This window comes from Micropterus dolomieu, linkage group LG18 (genome assembly GCF_021292245.1).
Source record: "Micropterus dolomieu isolate WLL.071019.BEF.003 ecotype Adirondacks linkage group LG18, ASM2129224v1, whole genome shotgun sequence".
Lineage (NCBI taxonomy): Eukaryota > Metazoa > Chordata > Actinopteri > Centrarchiformes > Centrarchidae > Micropterus > Micropterus dolomieu.
In genome coordinates this window covers 35,887,392-35,902,771 of record NC_060167.1, presented here as the reverse complement: position 1 = coordinate 35,902,771, position 15,380 = coordinate 35,887,392, and the positions used below count along the sequence as shown (strand labels likewise).

Genomic DNA, 15,380 nt, shown 5'->3' with positions numbered 1-15,380 from the left:
GGGCACCACGGAGGATCCGTGTGGACGGGGCCCTGGAGCTGAGGAGGGTCTCGACTGCTCCGGCTGTTAGACCCACCTCTAGGTACTGTGCCCCCTCAGGGGCCAGACCCACAGTCGCCATATGGCGGGGCAAGGGTGAAGAACCCGGACCTGCGCCTGGGACAGCAGGTCTCTCCTCAGAGGGACCCCCCACGGCGGGCCGTCCAGGAGCGATCATGATGTCCGAGAACCACACCCGGGTTGGCCAGAACGGGGCTACGAGCAGTAGGCCGACATTGTCCTGGAGGACCCGCTCCAGAACCCCCGGGAGCAGAGCGACTGGGGGAAAAGCGTACAGACATAGCCTCGGCCACAAATGTACCATGGCGTCCAGACCCAACGGGGCTGGAGGAACGAGAGAAAACCATAGCGGGCAGTGCGTTGTCTCTTGAGACGCTAAGAGCTCCACCACTTCGGGGTGAAGTCTCCATTCCTCAGCCCCTGCCTCGACAGCAAGTCTGCTCCCTGATTCTGCGTCCCCGGAAGATACATCGCCTTGAGCGATAGTAACCTCTGCTGGGACCACAGGAGGATCTGACGCGACTCCCCTACCCCGGTCTTCCCTGAGCTCCGTCGGGACTGGATGACAGTCCTCAGATCGCGTCTCTCAGAAGGCTGAGGGTGAGAGCGCCGTCCAAAGCGCCGCCCAGCTCCTCGGGGGGGGGCCCCCAAGAAGCGACACTCTGCTTCCACTCCTCTCCGTAGGAGCTCGTAGAGGGAAGGGACCTACGCCTGGCAGCCTCAGCTGCCTTGGGTCCAGACCGGCGAGGGAGGTACTGGCGGAATGCTTCGCCCTGCGTCTAACGCTCCGTGGTTCTGCGAAGCTCCGCCAGATCTTCCTCAAAGGGACCCCTCCTCTGAACCATCTCCTGTAGCAGGTCGGCTTGGTAGGCTTGAAGCACCGCCATGGTGTGCAAGCTCGCACCTCCCATGTACGCCTTCCCCACGAGCGTAGATTTGGTGTGACATGGCTTGGAGGGTAACACCGGCTTCTCCAGGGAAGACGCAAGTCGAGGGGAGAGATAGCTCGCAAGCACATCCTCCACCCGAGGCATCCTCCCCACGATCTCAAACGATCCCTAACCCCCATCACATTACTGTAATACAGTGATAGGGATGTGGAAAGCCGTGTAGAGAAGGGTCTGCCCCATGATTACTCAGTCTCTAAATCAGGAAAGAATGGCAGAGACCGGCGTGGAGGTGGCGCGTGGTGCTTAAGAAACCTTTCATCAAGCTTACCACTAGCCTGTGGTGTCTGCTCCTCCTGTGGCCAGTTGATGTTGAGCTTAGCCACGGCTCTAGTCACCACCTCCAGTAGCACGTCATAGTCGGGCGCTGCCAGATGACGCTGCCCCGACACCCGGAAGTCATCGTCCACTACACTGAGCACGTCCGCCTCCTCAGAGTCGGATTGCTGCAGCGTCTCCGGATCCAAACCGCGAGCGGGAGAAGCCTAGAACGGTCTCCCGAACGAGGAAAGGAAGCGTCGGAGCCAGCGGATGAGGGCCATGAAAAAGCCTCATCCGTCCTGAAATCTTCCGACATGGCTGTGAACCCCAAGAGTGAAGCCGCCGGGCTGCCTCAGCGGCCGCAGGGCCCACACATCCGGCCATCCTCGGAAAAGAGAGAGCCATGCTGTACCTCAGTACCCACACGGAAAGGGCTTCGCAACGGGCGCAGGCAGCCCCCTCGAGAGCTGCCCGGGCGTGCTCCATCCCCAAACATGAGACACACATCTCATGAGAATCTCCATCCGTGATGTACCGAGGTCAAGAAAAAAAACACACCTTCTGTACATCTGGTTGCCGGACATGCTGGTAGACTTCTTCTACAGGTAAGACACACTGCTTGTAGGACTGGAGCTTTCTTCAAACAACATACAGAGCGCCTGCTGAATAGAAAAAAGCTAATGATGAGTGTGTACAGGTGTGCTTTATACTCCTCCGGTTATTCCGTCACACCTTACCGTTCTAGCAACAAGCCAATAGGATTGGAGTGATTTCATTCACGTTCCCATAGTGTCGTAACCGACGCAGTTCGAGTTCCCTCGAAGGGGAACTCGGGGCTGCTCTTGCACTGACTGTTCCAGTTTTTTTCAACTGCTAAGATGCAACGTTCAAACCTGAAGCCACGTTTTCAAAACTCTTCACACAGTCTGCATTACCAACATGCATCCTGGCCAAAGTTAATCTCAACTGCAAAAGTCACTCAAACCACAAAAACACTTCATACAAGCACAAAATAAACTCGCTCAACCAAAACACTATTTTGGTTGAATCAGTATTTCATATAGAATACTGTTGTTCTCAGTCACTTTGCTACAATTCTCAGAAGAGAAAGTAGAATTGAAATTCTACTTGTTCAACCTCCTCCTCATCATCTAGACATTTGTGTACATCGTACGTAAAAGCAATTTCTCAATCTTTTGAGAAACTGCACATGCTTTGACACATTTGTGCAAATGATTATGTACATTTGACTGCTGTTTCCTACATTATGAATTGCTTACTGTAAGTCATGTTGATCACAATGTATTACAGTATACTGGTTCTCTGTTGAGTAGTCTTACTCCCCAAAACATCTAATCCTAAATTCATTGCGTTAGTCACATGTACACATGCAAAATGGTTGAACACGTCATAATCTGCATTTTCCTACATATGTCTATTTTTTGTAAATGTGTCCTACAGTAAACTTATGAAGCTATCTGTTGTGCTGTGAATAAGAATCTGTGGCCCAATGGACAGGAACGTCAACCTGAGAGGATTGGAGAGAGCGGTCATTGAATGCATTTTGTGTGAACACAACGAAAAATGATTCACAGTTTGGTCCACATACACTTCTGTTTTGCTGACTGTGTGAAGAGTTTGGACAACGTGACTTCAGTTTTGACCAGTGCAGGTTAGCAATTGAAAAAAACGCTAATCCAACTGATCTTAATGGTTAATCATTGAACCGTTTGGTAAACCTATACATTTGAAATTGGTTTGTCAGCTATATAAAATGTGTGTACACATGAATACTCATTATTGCTGATTATTTCATCTCGTAACCACAATTGGTCACCCATTAAAAGGCGGAGTGTAAAGACTGGAAATTTCTTTCAATATGGAGCAGAGCAGACAGTAAGGAAGAGGAAGAACTAATGGATAAGGGATCCATCAAAGATGATGTGCATGACCAACAACAGAGAGGTCGGAGAGGTGGTTAAAGGGCCTATCGAATGGTTGGTAGTCACAGAGAGGGTGGCAGAACTGTTGTCTCTAATGAAGTCCGGGCTACCATCGTTGATCATGTGGTGAGCCGAGGCCTTACTATGGCAGAGGCTGCCAGATTAGTTGAGCCAAATCTAAAAAGATCAACTGTCAATTGAATCATTCGCACTTTTCGGCAAGAAAACCGGAGAGTCGAGAGGATGTATACTGGGCTTTACCTTTAGATTTACAGTACTGTAAATTGTAATGTGTGTAAATTTGTCTTCAAATTCTAATTCATTCAACATGTTACAGTATTCTTACAGTATGATCTATCAACAGTTTATTCTTTTCTATGCAAAGAATTGAAAGAAAACCCCACAGTTGTGGCCGTGTGCTGACCCACCAGCAGGAGTTGGCAGTGGTGGAAATAGTGAGGGCCAGGAATGATATACGGCTGTCAGAAATAAAGCAGGCAATCAAGGAGAATCTATCAGCCTACCAACAGTAGCCTGGCTTATGAAGAGGCACCAGGTATCAATGAAACAAATATACCTAATGGCTTTTGAAAGAAACAGCTGAGGGCTGAATATGTTCAGGTACAGCACTATATACTGTATTACTGTTACTATTTGATGCATCGCCTACTTATGTCTATTAAAACTACACTGTTGAAAGAACTAACCGAAATATATTTTTTACAGGGTGATGGTGCTTGATGCTGATGTGAACCATCACAAGTACGTTTTTGTTGATGAAGCTGGCTTTACAGTAATTTATTTTATTTACTGTAACTGTACCTTTGATTTTAGAGAGTATTCCTATGTTGTAATATAACTGGAAAACTTGACTTAGGATAAATATCATGGAAATGACATATTCTGTAAATCTTGGGTAATGAAAGTGTATTGCCTAATGTGAAAACTGTAATCTGTCATACTATTTTCAGCACTTCTAAGGTGATTTGAAACATGTATCTCGCATTGTTTATCAATGGATTCACTGATTGTTAAAACGACTAAACTGAAAAGAAATCCTTATGTTGTGTTTTGGTGATTAAACCATATGTTCTCATGACTTTTCACGAGAAACCTATATTTTGAATCAATGGCTTGTGCGGTGAGAGATGTTTACAATCCAAATGAATGCACAATGGTAAGTTTTGAATGAAAGACTGGCGATGTGTGATGAGTTTGGAGTTTTGTACTAAAAGTTGTGAAATTTTACCACATACTTGCGATAGTAGTACCAAAGCAATGAAAAAACTGTATATTGTAATCGTTTCTGTTATTTTATGCAGTGCCGTAATAGTCTCATCTTCTTCTTTTCTGTATCACAATGACGTGTTGACTCTGTCAACAAATTCACAGTTAAAAGCATAACTGTGAATCCTGTCCAATCCCTTGCAATGTTTAACTCTGTACTGTTGAAACTGATACATGCCATACAGAAAAAGTGCAGTCTTGGGCATTTTCAATCATTGTCATCCAAACCTTTAGCCATAGTTTACCAATAAAAATGGATGATTCTAGAAATATACCAAAGCGACTAAGAGAAACTGTAAAAATAACATATTTTCACTTTATTGACTGTACTATAGTACTATGTAACAAGAATGAATCAGAAATGCAGAAATTTGCTTCAGTATCATTTATTTTTTCTATATCACTGCATTCCTGCATTTTCTGCTTTACTCACAGCTTGCAGTTTTACAGTAAGTCCACATTCAAAACACTACACTCATTTCTCTACGCACATAGACGTAAAATGTACATAAATGTCCTGCTGAGATTTTCTATATTTATTTGTTCAGTTACTGCAAAAATGCAAGATATTTGCAATCATTTTGGACACAGTGTGTTAGCATTTGAAAAATGTGCTGCAGATATACAGTGTTTTGCAGGTGGTGAAGTAGTAAAGAGAAAAGAGTTCATGGATTTTGGAGAGAGTGGTCATTGAATGCTTTTTGTGTGAAAGCACTGAAAAACGACTTACAGTTTGGTCCACATACACTTCTGTTTCGCTGACCGTGTGAGTTTGGACAATGTGACTTCAGTTTTGACCAGTGCAGGTTAACAATTGAAAAAAACTGTAAGTAATATGAACCATTCCAAGAAACGCCGAAAAGAAGAAACTCCAGAAATCAAAGTGCTGGTAATGATGAAGTCGACCAGGCGCGGTGGCTGGTAAGATGGTTGAGGTTAATGTCGCGTGAGCTGGTTGCGTGGTGCATGAAAAAATGTGAACTGCAGATGAGGCTTTTGGTGCTTGGTGTGGTGGTGCCGTGGGGGAAAGAGAGATGATCTTTGACAGTGTAAGTCCTGGTGGTGATGCCGGTATGGATGGTGCAGTGAATTGGGAAAGGGGGGCTGGTGAATAGTCCGCAATGCTGTTGTCAACTTTGTTAGCCAGAAACTTGGCCACAGTATAGGCTCGGCGAAGGGGGGACTGGAGGTTATGATGGATCGGGATAACCTTGATGCCTGGATTGAAACTGGAAGTGAAACCATGGACTGGGAGGTTGACGAAGGTTATAGTCAAGGGCAGCTGGACTTGGTTGAAGATACTAGAAGACGTTTCGTCCCTCATCCAAAGAACTTCTTCAGTTCTGACTGACTGGCAGGGAAACTCAGCTATTTAACCTCAGTGGGGTCGTTTTGCCAGAATCGTCGATACCGCTGGTTCGTTAGTGTTCCTGGTTGCTGTGACGATGTTAGGACTACCGGAGGCCAAGACTGAACGACCATCGTTGGTATCTTCACCTGAGGCCAATAGGTTACGTTTGTTGAGTTTTCTGGGAAGTGATGAAAGGACAGCATTGTAAGTAAGCCTCCCCTGTTCAATGACGGCTTCTCAACCCTGGTGTAGATGGCTTCCTTGACACCTCTTTCAAACCATCCATCTTCTCTGTCTAAAATGTGCACCTGGTCTCCCCAATATGCAGGTCTGTGCATTCCTCACTGCATTGGACCGCATACACTAGATTGCTTTTCTCAGGGATGTTGTGTTTGTTGAAAAGTTTCTCTGATACTCCAGACACGGAGTATGGAATCACAATGTTGTTGCGTTTGGACGGAGGAGTACAGATTGCAGAGGGGCTGAAAACCAGCTCGTAATCCATGTTTCAGTAAACTAAGGTTATAAGTAACTTTTTATGAGTATTATACATATGGTCGTGAGAACTGAGAAACAGGAGCGAAAAGGGTTAGACAGGCTTTTATGTATATGCAGGTGAATGGATTGAAATGAAGTACAGGTGGTTGGATTAGTGAGAGAGATGTGGTCTTGTTCCTGAACCTCAGTTACATTGTACATTACGTAAATGCTCCATATTTGATGCTCACTTTTGACCACTCAAAGCGCTTTTACAATTCACACACATTCATACACTGAGCATAAGTGCTCAAACAGAAACTAACATTCACATACTGGCAGAAGAGCCGCCAGGGGCAACTCAGGGTTCAGTATCTTGCCTAAGGACACTTCTACATGCAGGATTGAACCGCCGACCTTCCGATTAACAGCCAACCCGCTCCACCTCCTGAGCCACAGCTGGCCCGTTATGGATGCATCAACCACCATTCTATAGTTTGTGTGTGTGTGTGTGTGTGTGTATATAGGTCTGCTGAAAGCATCCTCTCCCTGTGAGACTGATTGAGATCTATGTTTGTGTGTTTGGATCCCCACTGAGGTGAGACTGATTTTCTCTGATAGAACAAAGCAGAAATTACTGCAAGAAAAAGAGTGAGACACACTGAGGCAGAGAGGAGAAGGATGTTTACACAGCCATAGTGTTCCAGGGCAGACCTCACAAAGCGTCTCGGATGATTTTCCAATTTATGAATTCCTATATTTGGCTGCTCAGGTTTCACAGAAGGGCTTAGTTTTTATTACATTCTGTTCACTAAAAAAACATCCAGTGTGACAGGACATCATGCTCCACGCCTGCTTAGACTCTCTTTAGTTCTGACCTTACAGGAGGTTGTTTATGGTTTCTTTGAGTTATCCCCATTGGAGTTTGACTAAGTGCTGCTCGACTCACGCCCATTTCATCCTGTGTTCCCCTTATTTTAAAAAGCTTAAATGAATTTAAATGAAAATCGGACATGTGCTGAGAATAGCAAATGATTTTTAAAGCCTTGCTGTTATTTTCAATCTCAGCCTTGTTTTCTAAGATCTTTTGTCAAGTGATTGTTTCTTATCATCAGTAAATTCTGTGTTTATCTGATTCTTCTGCTCTCCAGTACACACTCAGTCAAACTCCGGACCATAATTTACTAAATGAACATCATTTTGTATTGAATAAGACTTGAAACTAGCGACTGAGACCAAAAACTCATCAGGAAAGTGTTTACTGGGGTAATAATTCAGCTGAGAAGTAGGGTCATTTTCCCATTATTTCTAATGGAGCCGGACTTCTTTTTGCAACCAGAAGAGTCGCCCCCTGCTGGATTTTGAATAGAATGCAGGTTTCAGGGACTTCCACATCGGCTTCATATTTTAGACCGGAAGCTTCCCGCTTGGTACTGACCAATCATGGGCACAAGGAAACGCAAACTCAAAGTAGCTTAACGAAATAAGAGATGTAAACTGATTCTTTCAACAACAAGAAAGCTCTTCCTTTGTTTCCTTTAGGCCCTCTACTTGACTTCTTATTCAGCTGACGTACTGTAGGTCCAAATTCATTGTCCGCCAACAATATAGAGAAACATGAGTCAACAAACACTACTACAGACCACTGCTGAGAAAATCTATGCTACCACTGATTCAGTGTCAATACTACTACTACTACTACTTCTAAAGGTACCACTACTTATCACATGACCACCATTACCAGCACATACTTATCAAAAGGTCATGTTTGGGGACAAACTACAGGTGACTGTATTCACTCATGATGGAATTTAACCATATATAAGAAATGGCAGCATTTCATCTACAGCAGACTGTCAGGACCACCTTACTTTTTGTCAGTTGCCAACTGAACTTTCAGCAAAAACATAAACCTTTTGATTTGCACAGTTATCACTTTAACCTTTAAAGGCCAATGGGTGGAATCCATACATTCTGCACTTGAAAACTAGAGTTAGCCATTACACTCACCTCTCTCCACTCCTTGGTCCCCAGGCCTTGCACGTACAACACCACCACTGAGAAGACAAACAAATTCAAACATGATTTAGAGTTATTATTGCACATAGTGCATTTCAAGGCAAATAAAAATCAGACATCGCGAATGCAGTTAATCACAGGCAAAGCACTGCAGTACAACCACTAAAATGATTCAAACGTGTCCTTCCCTTTGATGACCATCTGCCTTCCTCTTGTAGTGTTCCTATACATTTAATGAGTAGTATCTACAACAGAGCTAGTATAACAATGTATGTACAATTATATTTTGTTAGAAACATACATTCTGTATCCATGAGATATGAGAATTGCAAAACAAAAGATTAAACTTTGATTGTGCCTGCAAGGAAACTGTTGTTGCTGCAGAACCATAATAAGGTACAGCAAGGGGAAAACAATTGGAATAATAATTGAAATGAAGTTATTAATGCATGAGGAACTATAAAACTATGGTAACCACAGCAAAAAATAAAAACCACGATCAGGAATTCAGCTACAGATAATAAATCCCTTCTGGGGCTTTGTTGCAGGAAGTTGCCTAATTTATTGAAAACAATCATCTCTGTATATCAAAAAAGGAGTGCCACTTTTTCGTCTGTGATTTTTGTAGGATATGCAAAAACATAGTATACGGCTGTAAGAACATGAGAACATTTAAAAATCAGGCTGCTTTCTGAAGATTCCTGCATTTGGCTTTCATTAGTACCCACAATACAGTGCAACGCATCCACTTCATAAAATGTTAACTTAATGTGACACTAACCTACACTTTGTGTCTGGTCACTACATGTAACTGATGCATTTTACATTTTTAGTTTGTTTGAACTCATTTGATTGATCATGATGAGAATGGTGATATCTAACAATACTGCAATTAATTAATTCAATTTTAAAATCTACACACAGACCTAAGGACAATTTAGGGTCACCAATTAACCTAGCCTACATGTCTTTAGAGGGTGGGAGGGAGCCGGAGCACACGCAGAGAACATGCAAACCCAACACAGAAAGACCGGGCAACCAGGGTTTGAACCTGCAACCTTCTTGCTATGAGGCAATAGTGCTAACCATTGCACCACCATGCTGCCCTACTAAAATAACATAAAATTTAAAATTTTTAAATGTTGCTTTAGTAAAATATAGCCTGTTTCATAATGTAACCCCCTCTCTCTCCTGAACGAGTATGAGTAATGTTTGTTGTACGCAACGTCAAAACATCAAAAGTGCACCGCATGCAGCAGGCCATGTATGTGTTTAAGTAGGAGATAGAGAGAGCACAGCATGCGCTGACATGAGTAAAGCAAATTTGCAGAGGGCTCATTTACTGGATCTTGTCAGGGGCCCAGTCATTTCTGTGGGCAGGCCTGTCTGTGCATGGTAACTATGCTATGGTTAAGGTTTGGGAAAGATTGTGGTTAAGACAAATACAATGTGGTTATAATACAGGTAGGAATAGGCAAATATAACACTAAGGTAAGGTTAGGGAAAGAAAAAAAGATGTCTGAATGTGAACCCTGATCTCCCATAGGTAAACTGGATTCACTACATTAGTGTTTCTCGACGGGGGCATTCCGAGGACAATGGGGGGCGCTGGAAGCAATATTTTGGAAGGGGGGGCGCTGAGTTGCTTTTGGGGGGCGTTTGATAGTTGGAAATTCTAAGGCCAGTTTACACCAAAGATTCACAACAGTGAACAGAGTTTAAACTTTAAACTACTTGCAAACAAACGTGGTCTGCAACATTAAAACCTGCCAGTTTAGTCAACTGCGACTGGATGAGACTGTGTATTTTTTCTCTGTCAGCTACTTGTGGTGCAGCTTCGTGCTGCCTTCAGGGGAGGTCAGAGTATCATCTCTAAAATTTTACCCACATGGCATTTACTGTGTAAACTCTGGAAAATAGACGCTCTGTTTCTTGGTGGAAAAGTGTTTATTTTTCTGAGGAATACACTGTGAACGTCTTGTTATCGCAGTGGTTACACATTTACAAGAGGGATATTCCCCTGTCGGACTGACCCTGAAAGTAACTTCGCTGCAAGACCAGCGAGGGACCCTGAAAGCAACTCACCTCATGCTGTGAGTCGCAGACAGTTTATACCATATACTGTAGTGTCAGTAAGCGATAAAAATGTAACGTCTTGCTCTGTTGGGGATTGTAAGTGGCACCTTATCAGAGGTGCTGAAGTGTCGGAGATTTCTGCCTGATCATAGGTGTTGTCGGTTAGTTTCGTTTCCCCCGGCATGAGCACCTCCTCGTCTCATTCAGTTTTGTCTGTTAGACGGTCAAGCAGATACAGTATGGTACAGTTACGAATCAGTAACATAATGCAGTAGGCCTATAGGGCATGTAGTAAAATATTATGAATTCTCGACGTTAGTCTCCCATTACGACTTTTTTATTTATATGTCAGAGAACTTAGATATGTGGGAGAGATTCTGAATGTGCAGAAAGTTTTGAACATGAGCAGATAAGTTACAGTGTTTCCCGTACATTCATTTATATGTGGCGGCCTACCACAATATCAGCGCTGACTGCCACATGTTGATTAAACATGTAAAATCGTATTTCAGCTGCAGGCAGCGCATATTCGCGCAGCACATCCTCTTGCTCGTCTCTCTCACCCGTCCCTCGATCTCTCGCACTCTCTCCCTCGTGAACACAGCTGCACAAATCTGTCCAACACAATGCTGTCAGTGTCGGAGACCCTGCTATTAAAAGTTATTAGCAAGTATGTAAGGAGCCTAGCTAATAAGGAGAGCTAAGTTAATGTTAGACTACAGCTGGGTTTTCGAGGCCAGCATGCTGTATCTGTCATTCTGTGGGAAACCCTGAGTTATGATAAGTTATTAACAGATTCGCTAATAAAGTCCAATCAATAACTGAATTAAAACGGATTAATTTATTACTGAGATGAAAAGGGGCCACAAACACATTTAAATAGGTTACTTCCCCACAAAAGAGGAGGTAAGACTTAATCATGTGTGTTGACTCAGCAGGGAAAAATAAAAAAAATAATTAAAAGCAATGAGAATGCCTGAGAGCCTCACTAGATTATATTCTATTATAATTATATATTTTGAATTGTCACCTGCCACCTGAATTTTTAGACATTTCCACCATAAATTGGTGCAAATTTTCAAATTAAGTGTTTAATGCTCAAAATCTTCTGGGGGAGGACCCCCATACCTCCCACTTATTAAGTGTCCCATCCAAGAAAACAGTATCTGGGTTCACACACAGTTTCTGGGAGAAATATTCACTTATTAGTTAAATATCATAACTTTTCACATGGCTTTTTTGTTACCTTTGCTATGTTTTTAATAACAATAAAACAAATCAACAATATTCAGGTAAAAAAAAAACATTTTTTGATGGGGGGCAGTAAGGGACCTGGATAATGGAAAGGGGTGCGCTGGCCCAAAAAAGGTTGAGAACCACTGCACTACATCATTTCCACCCTGACTCTTACAGGTCACAGAATGTTGGCATGGGACCCAAATTGTGAGGTGTGTAACTCCAAGGAATAGGGCTGGGACAATGATAGCCTACATAGCAAAACCATTGGCTGTAAATAAAGTAGGTTTTTTCATCCAGAAAAAATCCTTACTGATTGACTGACAGGTGACCAGAGAGACTAAATTACACAAAACAAGGAATGCCACTTTAGAAAGAGAGGTTATAAAGTGGGCACCATACAGCAGCAGCTTCTACACACACACACACACACACACAGCACAGCACAGCACAGGCGCTTTCAACATTGGACTGCTGTGTTTCAGCTGACAGCTCAGTTGGTCTGTCCAGACACTCACTTCCATTAAAAACTGCTCCTCCTCCTCCTGGTCTAAAGTGAGTTTTCGGAATGAGTATTGTGAGAATATGGTGCAAAGACCTGTATGGAAAATTATCAACCAATCACACGGAGACTGACAGATTACAGAAAGAAGCGACTTTCGTTTATTTTAGTTCCCCTCTCCCGTGCCCTCGTCTGTCACACACACACACACACACACACACATCAAAGCAGAGCATGGTAATAACAGACAGTGTAGAGAAAGCCTCATGTTTCTGCTTCGGTAGGACAGGAGGCCAGTCGACCAAAACGACCCAGCCACTGCAGGAACCCGTACATCCCAATCCTCTCAGCTTTCCTCTTCAAAGGAGAAAAAATAAGAAAAGAAGGAAGGGGGGGGGTCTAGTTAAATTAATAAATACTGAAACAGAGAGAGAGAGAGAGGCAAGAGGCTGAGTTTAGGTACGGTTGGCTAACTGATTCCATTTGATAGAAAGAGAGAAAGTAAAGCATTTATGGCCAGTGAGCAGCCTGTGTGTGTGTGTGTGTTTGGCACATTATGGCACACATAACGTCCATCATGATCACAAACACGTGCACTATACTATGTATATTCTTTACTTGATAGAGGCCAGCACTCCTAAAACATTTACAGTGTGTGATGCATGTTACATGTTAGCACTATGGTGAAACAGAAGTTTGAGGATATCATATAAGGTGACATCAGCCCTTTCTAGATAGGCATGGCTGTTTAACAGTGCAGAGAATCAGAGGGTATAGAACATGGATGCAGATATTCAATGGAAAAGTGACCGCACGGTCGGTGTCTTGATCATCTTTTTTCTCCAAGGCCTTTTTAAGTCAACTTTAATTTCAAGTGACTGGTTATAAGGAAACCTCTGAAAATTCAAAGACAATTCCCCTTTTTCATAGCATGTCGTAAATGTTTGTCTATATTTTAATTGGGTAAAATGTTATTCCACATGCTGTGCACGCTATTGTTTTATCTTAAGCTAACATGGTCCCTATATTTTCTCGTCAATACGTGTGCTTAGTTTAGATTTAAATAGAAGCCTTGAAATAAACCAGAAGCTAGAAAGCACTTCTGTGCTGCAACATAATTATAGGCAGGTTTAGGGAGTGAGTACTAAAAGTGTAACTTACAGTCCTTCATCACGCAAGAGTAATGTATGATATTATTAGTAGTAAGTAATAATAATAAATTAGTTGATAAAGATCTTAGCCTGGTTCCACACTTCTGAGTCACATTTGTTCAGCAATTCAATTAGGTCTGGATTAAGAATGGGCATGTCATCTTCCTCCGAAGCTAGTTAGTTACCTAGCTACATCCATTAAAAATAGCCTCAGAAAAATAGCCAATAACAAGCATGGATGATTGACAAAGCTGTACAGGTTATTGTAAGTCAACTTAGGAATAAACAAATAAACTCGTAAAACTTGTTTAATTCATAAATCAGCTACTTAAAATAATTGCTCCTACACTGAACAAAATTATAACGCAACACTTTTGTTTTTGCCCCCATTCATCATGGAAGATCTAAGATTTTCTTTATGTACAAAAAAGGCCTATTTCTCTCAAATATTGTTCACAAATCTGTCAAAATCTGTGTTAGTAAGCCCTTCTCCTTTGCCGAGGTAAACCATCAACCTCACAGGTGTGCTTAGGCTGGCCACAATAAAAGGCCACTCGAATATGTGCAGTTCCATCACATCAACGCCACAGATGTCACAGGTTTTCAGGGAGCGTGCAGTTGGCATGCTGACTGCGGGAATGTCCACCAGAGCTGTTGCCTGTGAATTGAATGTTCATTTCTCTACCATAAGCCGTCTCCAAAGGCGTTTCAGAGAATTTGGCAGTACATCCAACCGGCCTCACAACTGCAGACCACATGTAAATACCCCAGCCCAGGACCTCCACATCCTGCATCTTCACCTCCAAGATCGCCTGAGACCAGCCACCCGGACAGCTGCTGCAAAAATGTTTGCATAACCAAAGAATTTCTGCACAAACTGTCAGGAACCGTCTCAGGGAAGCTCATCTGCATGCTTTTGCCTCATCGGGGTCTCGACCTGACTGGAACTTCACACAGCCATTGAAAACCAACATTGACCTACACTCCACAGGACGCAATCAACAACCTGATCAACTCTATGCGAAGGAGATGTGTTTAACTGTGTGAGGCAAATGGTGGTCACACCAGACACTGACTGGTTTCGGGACCTACCCCCACAACCCCCTCCAATACAGTGAAACTGCACATTTTCTAGTGGCCTTTTATTGTGGCCAGCCTAAGGCACACCTGTGCAATACCCATGCTGTCTGTTCAGCATCTTGATATGCCACACCTGTGAGGTGGATGGATTATCTCAGCAAAGGAGAAGTGCTCACTAACACAGATTTTGACAGATTTGTGAACAATATTTGAGAGAAAAAGGCCTTTAGTGTACATAGAGAAAGTCTCAGATCTTTGAGTTCAGCTCATGATGAATGGGGGCAAAAACAATAGTGTTACGTTTATAATTTTGTTCAGTGTATATTATCGCTCTCTACAGATCAGGTCAGGGACAATAAAAAATATGCCAACAAGAAAAAACTGCCAACATGAGCAGAGTGTCAGGTGTTCTGAAAGTGGCACATTAAGCAATTTCTAATTTGATCAGTAAGTATAATCATGTTTAGGCAATTTTAATTATTTAGTTAAGGTTTGCCAATGTTGAATGTTGGTAGGAGACAGGGTTACATTTCTGGGTGAAGAGCGAACTCCTATGTATGTTACACCATCCTATCAAGCACCAGTCTGGCAGGTGGAAAGACGTGGACAGAGGTCTGATGTGGGGAGAAAACGCATACGCCTCCACAGAACAACAGTGGGAGCTGACAAAGACTGCAGAGCAGGTGGGACTGGCCATTTCAAACTAGATTTGTACAACCCTACTACTGTAATTAGATGCAGTTACTTGCAGCACTGATTTTAATGCAGGAACTGGGTTATGGAGAACTCATGGCGGAGCATACTGAAAAGATGAGATACTATATTTCTGTGCTAAACTTCAAAGCAGCGGTCAATTGATGGTGGTTTTGGGCCTTTTTAGTGTGGAAGCAAACATTTGTCTGATGGATTATCGATGCGAGGAGAAACCCATCATGGGGAGCTTTGCCTGGTCAGGGCTGCCCACCTAAAGGATGTTAGCAGATGACAGCT

General features: G+C 43.0%; 1 pseudogene; it reads right to left on the bottom strand.

Moving 5' to 3' along the window:
- Positions 1-15,380, bottom strand: part of LOC123987107 — a 185,103-nt pseudogene that overhangs the window by 148,493 nt on the left and 21,230 nt on the right.